At 39.8% G+C, this 7,921-nt stretch overlaps 1 protein-coding gene across 2 annotated transcripts in view; it reads right to left on the bottom strand.

Moving 5' to 3' along the window:
* Positions 1 to 7,213, bottom strand: part of LOC145520208 (pantetheine hydrolase VNN2-like) — a 30,747-nt gene extending 23,534 nt beyond the window's left edge. Inside the window, exon 1 of one of the 2 annotated variants that reach the window (XM_081526133.1) lies at positions 7,153 to 7,213. The gene's annotated coding sequence lies outside the window, so the exon portion shown is untranslated. Of the gene's footprint in view, positions 1 to 1,103; positions 1,194 to 7,152 lie in introns of those variants that run through there. The other variant, XM_081526132.1, reaches the window with a different exon arrangement.
* Between the last annotated feature and the right edge of the window lie 708 nt (positions 7,214 to 7,921).

Below are 7,921 nucleotides of genomic sequence, written 5' to 3' on the forward strand. Positions count from 1 at the left end.
AGGCTCCTCTGTCCATGGGATTCTCCAGGCAAGAATACTGGAGTGGGTTCCCATTTCCTTCTCCAGGGGTCTTCCTGACCCAGAGATTGAATACAGGTCTCCTGCGTTGCAGGCCAGAGACTTTACCATCTGAGCCACCTGGGAAGCTGGTCCTTCCTAGGACATCCATATTCTCCCTTCTCCAGTCCAATTCTATCACACAAGCATTTAGTGCATTTTGTTTATTTGTCTGTTTGACTTTGTTTTTTAATATGCATTTTTCTTTCAAATACTTTTAGACAGCATAAAAGAGTAGAAACAAATAAATAAAATTCTTGATATAGGTCAGGTCTAAAGGTTATAATCCAGGTCTGCTCAAATGTTCTGCTTTGAATAGAGATTTTTAGTAAAGAAATAACTTATTACCTATATAGAATAGAAAACTGAAAATAATTTTTGGAAAAATGTTCAAGTCTTTTAGTGGATAATGTGAAGAGATTTTTTATCATCTATTTTCATACAGTAAATCATGAGTACCTTTAGAGTCTAGAGAGTGTGTAATACAAACAACACTTTATAGGACAGGAATGAGAGGCATAGAGAGACAGAGTGATTTAAAACAGGGTGTAGAACTTCTCATTCTTTGTTCCAGAATATTTTCCTGATACCTAAGACATCATGCATGCATCCGTACTCTAGTTTAACGTCTGTATCCAGGTGTCTGAACATTCAGTTGCATCTTTTAAGGAGTCCTATTCAAAATGACTGCTAGGTAGTTAGAACAGGAAACAGGAGTCCAAAATGGCGGTGGCTAAAAGACAAGGAAGGGAAAAACCCACGAAAACAGAACAAGGGAAGGTCAAAGGAAGGTCCGAGGACCTGAGTGAGGACCTCAGGTAGAACAAACAACACTCCTGGCTAGCCCAGTTTACATAGGGCAGGCCCAAGGGGAGGGAAAAAACATATAAAAAGAGGAGCCAAAGGGCTCTCTCTCTTTCTCCCCCGCGCGCTGGGGCGCTCTTCTCTTCGCGTCTTTGGGTTGACATACCCTCATGCCTCAAGGATGGATTTTCCCGCTATTTTCTAAATAAAATAGAACTATAACATGGAGTTGTAACACTGACTTGTCTAAGAGCTATAACACGGTCTGTCCAAGATCCGCGAGCTGTGACACGCCAAGGGCTTTAATGTCCGTCACTCCAAATCTTAGTTGTGACAAGACAGAACTTAGGAGTATACACTCACCTGACATGACCATCTTAGGAAGATCACCGGTAAATCTAAATATTGAACAAATACTTGATGTAGCTGTTGGAAATAGCATGTACAGTCATTGATGTTATTTCCTCATAGGTAGAAAGGATGACACATCAAAAATATGGAAGCAAAACAGAAAAACCAGGCCCTTCTTTTAAAATTGTTTTCTCTTGATACTATATACCAAAAAAAAAAATGTAGTTGAGGCCATTAAGCTCTTCCATTTCTACCAGGATAATTTGGGTCATGATCTACTTCCTTGTCATTTAATCTCACCAATTGGTAATACTTCATTATATTTACTTTTGGAGGGTGGGAACAGAAACAATCTTATTTGTCTTTCGAATCTCAGTGTCTCCAAATTTCGTGGATGTTTTCCTCTCTTTGTTGCTATACACAAGAGAAGAGTGTTTTGTTTATTAGAGGTTTTTGGCTGGAGGATGAAAGGGGAAATGGTTTCTGATGCAAAGTCAAAGTGATGAAGTTCCCTTTTTTCTCTGTAGCATTTCAAAGTTGTCTCATAAAAATTGAGAATTTGAATAACAAAATATTGGAAGAATCAGAAACTAGTAAATGAAACAGCAATTTAAATATGGAAAGATCTATAAGATATAAGAAAAGGAGAATGAGTTTTACAAACATTTGCCATAGAATAGCTGATACACTTAATCTTCACTAAATTCAGGACAGAGAACTTTAAGGGTTTACATTTTCATGTTTATAAATGTGATTGCTTAAGTAAGGCTGAATTAACTTCTTTAGTTTAACTCAGCTATAAAATAATGTTACCTGGCCACAGGGAACATTGATTAATTATAATTTATTGCTAATAAGATCTATTTCCTAATTTACTGGTTTGTGATTAATGGAATTCATTACAAGGGTGAAAAGTTCCAATCAATTCAAAGTTTTGGCTGAAGAGTCACTATGAAAAATAGACAAGAGTTCAAATATTTGTTTCTAACTGGAATCTGATCATTTCAAAATAGTACTCAGTTGAGTTTGGTTTTCTGGCTCTAATAAGTAAGAAGAGTAGAAATGTAGTTTCTTTTCTTTTTTTTTCCTTTTTCTCATTTTTTACAGTACCACACAGCTTGTGAGATCTTAGTTCCTCAACCAGAGATTGAACCCAGACTCACTGCAGTGAAAGCACCAATTCTTAACCACTTGACCACTTCTCTGTACCTCTATTTCTCACCTAAAAGTTCAGGTAATCATACATGCTCTATCATTTTCACAAAGTTGTCCTGAGAGTCAAAGACACATGAAAGTCCTCTGCAAGATTATGATGGAATGACAGTAATTAACAAAAAGGGGAGACAATTTATGTTAGGTCCACAGAACCACTATTTTTCAACTGAACAGATCTAGTCCATTTGGGGCACTGTGCTTAGGAAGAAATTAGGAACACAGTACCTGGGCACCAACTCCTGGAGCATGCACAGCTGGGCCTGGCAGACGCACACCCATGGGGCAGTGAGAGCACAATAAGAATACCAAGGGCCCAGACAGGCAAGGAGTGGCTCCTGGCTCTGACTCAAGCCTCAGCATTTCCTGGTTTCCAAGGTTGAAGTAACATTAACAAAGACTTGAAAATAGTATGTACAGTCATTGATGGCATTTCCTCATAGGTAGCAAGGATGACATAAAAAATAAGTAAACAAAACAGAAAAACCAGACCCTTCTTTTAAAATTGTTTTCTTCTGATACTATATACCAAAAAGAAAAAAATAAAAAGATAATACTGTACCCCCAAAAAAGTACTTAGTGGTAAAGGATAATGTTTTGTCCCCATTGGGGTTGTGCTTTGGTCTTCAGCATGCCTCTCTGACTCAGTCTCTGAGAAGTTGCTGTTTGAGCCAAATCAGCCTGAACTTGAGCAGAACCAGCCTGAATTTTAACCACATTTTAGAGTCATGTCCTACCCAAATGAGGTGCTCCTCCGGCTCTGGACTTTAAAGGGCATTCAACTCTTCAGACAGTTCAAGCAACTCAAACCAAGAGAAGCTTAGAGAGTAAGGATTCCAGCCTGGTTCTCCTAGAATGGATGGAAGGGTTGGGCATAGGAAGTTGCTTAATCGCCACCTGTTTTTGATCTCCAGCAACAGCGATTTCACATGGTTGAAACTACCCTTCTGTTTTCTTGCTCTCAGAAGTTTAGGACCATGGTATGACAAGCTATAGAAGCCTCTTTGATCTGGCTTCTATCACTATGCTCCCATGCTGTCCTCAAAATAAAAAGAGTAACAGGCTCTATCTTAATGATTTCACTTGCAAATCTTTTATTTTGTTCTAATCCAACTCTGCCAGAAGTTCACTGACTTCACCAATAGGAACTTCCGAAATGTCTCTTGGTTGGTGCTATAGACTGAATGTTTGTGTTCCTCCCACAAACAAATTCACAAATTCATATGTTGAAATCTAAACCCCAGTGTGATTGTATTAGGAGGTGAAACCCTTGAGAGGTGATTAGACCATGAAGGTGAAGCTCTCATTAATGCAATCCCTGCCCTTATAATGGAAACCCCAGAGAGCCACCTTGCCCCTTCTACCACGTGAGGACACAGTGAGAAGACCACCATCTACGAATCAGGAAGTGGGTCCTGCCAGACCTGAATCTGTCAGCACCCTGTTCTTGAACGTAGCTTTCAGAACCGTGAGAAAGAAATTTCTGTCGTTTTAAACTACCCAGCTGATGGTATTCTCTTGTAGCAGCCTGAACTAAGACAGTTGGATTCAATGCTTTGGGTAAGGTCAGGATGACTGCCACAAATGACATTAATCCCTAGGACGTAGATCAAAGTCACTTGCTTATTTATATAGGCAGGTGTAGAAGTCTGCATTTGAAAGGGTTGTTGTTCAGTTGCTAAGTCATGTCTGGCTCTTTGCGACCCCATGGACTGCAGCATGCCAGGTTCAAACTCGGGTCCATTGAGTTGGTGATGCCATCCAACCACCTCATTCTCTGTCACCCTCTTCTCCTGTTGCCCTCAATCTTTCCCAGCACCAGAGTCTTTTCCAGTGAGTTGGTTCTTTGCGTTGAGTGGCCACGTTATTGGAGCTTCAGCTTCAGCATCAGTCCTTCCAATGAATATTCAGGGTTGATTTCCTTTAGGATTAACTGGTTTGATCTCCTTGATGGCCAAGGGACTCTCAAGAGTCTTCAGCACTACAATTCAAAAGCATCAGTTCATCCATGCTCAGCCTTTTTTTTATGGTCTAACTCTCACATACGTACATGCAAAACCGTAACTACTGGAAAAACCATAGCTTTGACTCTACAGACTTTGGTCGGCAAGGTGATGTATCTGCTTTTTAATATGCTATCTAGGTTTGTGCTGTTTAGCTTTTCTTCCAAGGAACAAGCGTCTTTTAATTTCATGGTTACAGTCACCATCCGCAGTGATTTTGGAGCCCAAGAAAATAACATCTGTCATTGTTTCCACTTTTTATCCTTCTATTTGTCATGAAGTGGTGGGACCAGATGCTGTGATCTTAGTTTTTTGAATGTTGAGTTTTAAGCAGCTTTTTCACACTCCTCTTTCACCCTTATCAAGAGGCTCTCTAGTTCTTCACTTCCTGCCATAAGAGTGGTATCATCTACGTATCTGAGGTTGTTGATATTTCTCCTGGCAATTTTCATTTCAGCTTGTGATTCATCCAGCCCAGCATGTCGCATGATGTACTCTGCATGTAAGTTAAATAAGCAGGGTGACAATATACAGCCTTTTGTATTCCTTTCCCAATTTTGACAAGTCCATTGTTCCATATCTGGTTTTAACTGTTGTTTCTTGGAGTGCATACAGGTTTCTCAGGAGATAGGTAATGTGGTCTGGTATTTCCATCTCTTGAATAATTTTCCACAATTTGTGATCCACACAGTAGTGGCAACCCACTCCAGTATTCTTGCCTGGAGAACCCCACAGACAGAGGATACTGGTGGGCTACAGTTCATAGGGTTGCAAAGAGTCACACACAACTGAAGCAAATGAACACGTAAACACACAATCAAAGGCTTTAGCATAGTCATTGAGGCAGAAGTAGATGTTTTTCTGGAATTCCTCTGCTTTTTCTTTGATCCAACAGATGTTGACAGTTTGATCTCTGGATCCTCTGCCTTTTCTAAATCGAGCTTGTACATCTGGAAGTTCTCAGTTCACGTACTGTTGAAGCCTAGCTTGATGGCTTTTGAGGACTACCTTACTGGCATGTGAAATGAGTGCAATTGTATGCTAATTTGAATATTCTTTGTCATTGCCTTTCTTTAGGATTGGAATGAAAACTGACCTTTTGCAGATCTGTAGGCACTGTTGTTTTCCAAATTTGCTGGCATATTGGGTGCAACACTTTAACAGCATCATCTTTTAGGATTTGAAATAGCTCAGCTGGAATTCCATCACCTCCAGTAGCTTTGTTCATGGTAATGCTTCCTAAGGCCCACTTAACTTTACACTCCAGGATGTCTGGGTCTAGGTGAGTGACCACACACCATTGTGGCTATCTGGGTCATTAAGACCTTTTTTGTGTTTGAAAGGGTACATAGGATATAAAAATAAAGTGGAAATCTCAGGTACTTACATGGGGGGAAAAAATGAAAAGATAGGTTAAAAATAGAAAAGCATCAAGCAGTGGTACATTTACTGTTTTGTTGAGCAATATGAGGGCACCACAATAATTCACCAATAATTTACCTTGTTCTTCATGGGCAAGGATGTGAAAAAGCATGTTTGATGCCTGAGGTAACTACTTACAAGTTTGGTCTATGTGAAATCCTCCACCCACCCCTGGCTGGATCCCATCTGCTTTCTTCTTTCCATTACTTGTACCTCCTTCAGTCACCTCTGAGTTTCTGTTTTGATTTACTTTCTGTATAGAGAGCAGGTGACCAGGGGAGGCTGACACCTTAGGGACCAGGAAAAGGAGTATGTATATTATTCTACCCTGGAAACTCTGATTACTGGGTTTTTCTTTCAAGCAGTCATAGAGGCCAGAGAGAACTATAGGGTTGGCCAAAAAGTTCATTTGAGTTTTTTCCATAAGATGTTACCGAAAACTCAGATGAATTTTTTGGTCAACTCAATACATGATTTCTACTGAACAATGACAAAATAGCCAGGAGAAGTAATAGAATAATAGAAGCTGGGCACTTCCTAGCCTTCAAGGCCTAACTAAAGTTGACTTTTACATTTATTCCATATTCTTTCTTTTTAGCATATTTTTCTTATATTGTAAAACGTACCCACTCTGGAACTTTCCTCCAGGTAGAGATAACTAAATTCTGCATGGCCTTGCATCTAATTACTATTTGCTTATGTGGCATGAATTTTTTCCCACTGTAATGATGAGTGTCATGATGATATTGGGTAATGGTTAAAGAATGGACCCTGAAGACAGAATTTCTGGGTTTGAACCACTCCCTGTGTGTACAGCCATGAGCCAGTTACACATCCTCTCCTTATATTTCTCTCACCTGAAAAGTGTTGAAAAGTGGGCTGAATAGCTTTTGCTGTTATTATTATCTCACACCCAAAAGGTGGAGGGAGGCCCTTTGGTGAGGGTGACGCCCAGTGCAGCTTTGACACAGGTCTTTAAATCTCTCAGGTCAGATGCCTACCTGTTCTTGGCCACTAATTTGCTAAAAGAATGTCAATTAGTTCACATTCTCTATTTTCTCATTTCCACAAAATTGCTCATGTTTCCTGTCTTCTAATGTCAGCCTGACCTGAATAGCTTCTCTTGGAATTATTAACTTAAAGTCCATTTCTATGAGCTCATCTGGATGGTTTTTCCTCTAGCAGTCCCACAGATTTGCTCTCTGATCAATAACTCTCCCTATTTCATGTATCACTCTATTATTTTATTTTATTTCATCTTATTTAAACCTATTTATTTAAACATACACACAACAAAACTTACCGAGAAACTGGGTTAGTCACACGTTACCGTTGAGAAGATTGAGAAACAGTACAACTGCTCTGGAAAACCGATTGGGGATTGCTTTAAAAACTAGTCACAGCCCCACCCCTCCTGAGTCACAGTCATGCTTGGAGGGAGGGCAGAGTCACAGTACCTCCCACAGCCTTTTGTTCCCTGTTCTAGAAGAGGTCAGGAAAATGTTTGTGGAGAATTTAGAGGTCTCAGTGAGGGAAGAATTTCCTTATGAGCAGCGTCTTTCATTTCTTTTAAGCTGGGCCATTCACCAAAGTGACTATATTCAGAGACAGAGAAGAAAAGCTGAAGTCCATGTTTGTCTGCTTTGACCCACCCAGAATACAAATCTTAGGCTTTGCTAAGTGAAATTTGTTTATATGGAAGATCAATTAATATGCTGTATCTGTTTGGGAGTTCTTGCTCCTCTGAGTCCTGAGAACAAATCAAGACAAATTCACCAGGTACAGGAATGAAAAAGTGTGGGGCGATTTTTCTTTCTTATGCAGTTATTTTTTTCCAGTTAACAACATTTTTGACCTCAAGTATACTTTTTCTTTCAGAGTTTGCAGTGGCATGCATGTAATTAAATCTTGCAACTTCCTCACTACCAGAGGGCAGTGGTACGTAATGCATATCCTTGTCCTCACACTATTCATGTTCCAAATCTGCAGGTTGGAGCCAGCTCTTAGGAATGGACACACCAACAACCAGGTAACTCTGATCGTCATCAGATACACAAATAAAAGAAGCAACA

Source organism: Giraffa tippelskirchi, chromosome 9 (genome assembly GCF_054371585.1).
Source record: "Giraffa tippelskirchi isolate mGirTip1 chromosome 9, T2T-mGirTip1v1.2.pri, whole genome shotgun sequence".
Taxonomy (NCBI): domain Eukaryota; kingdom Metazoa; phylum Chordata; class Mammalia; order Artiodactyla; family Giraffidae; genus Giraffa; species Giraffa tippelskirchi.